Source organism: Frankliniella occidentalis, unplaced genomic scaffold (genome assembly GCF_000697945.3).
Source record: "Frankliniella occidentalis isolate FOCC.00 unplaced genomic scaffold, Focc_3.1 Scaffold254, whole genome shotgun sequence".
NCBI lineage: Eukaryota > Metazoa > Arthropoda > Insecta > Thysanoptera > Thripidae > Frankliniella > Frankliniella occidentalis.
Genome location: NW_026267380.1, coordinates 76,923 through 77,334, shown reverse-complemented (window position 1 = coordinate 77,334; position 412 = coordinate 76,923).

Below are 412 nucleotides of genomic sequence, written 5' to 3'. Positions count from 1 at the left end.
CCCGGAATAAAAATATTCTGCTAAGTGAAATCGTTTAGGTGGGTCACGCCCTGAGACAGAATTCTCCTATCAGACAGTAGTAGAACATTCCACTTCGATACCCCCTATGAACAAGCAGGCCCGCCCTTCCGCCAAACGGAGTTGCCAGCTCCGCTTCGCTGCGCCGGCAACTCCGTTCAGCAGGGGCCGGGCCTGCTTGGCCTGCCGGCGGCGACGATCGGGCCTGCGGCCCGACCGTTTTTGCTAAATTTGCTGAAAAACATAATCAAATAACATAGCGGGCCTTCGGCCAGCTAAAACCCGTCGTCATTAAAATTTGCCCCTTAGACACATGAGAAAGGAATGTAACGGTGAAACACCGCGACTACAACCCACCCTTCTGCTTCGAAAAACTTCTTTTTAGGGTGGAGTA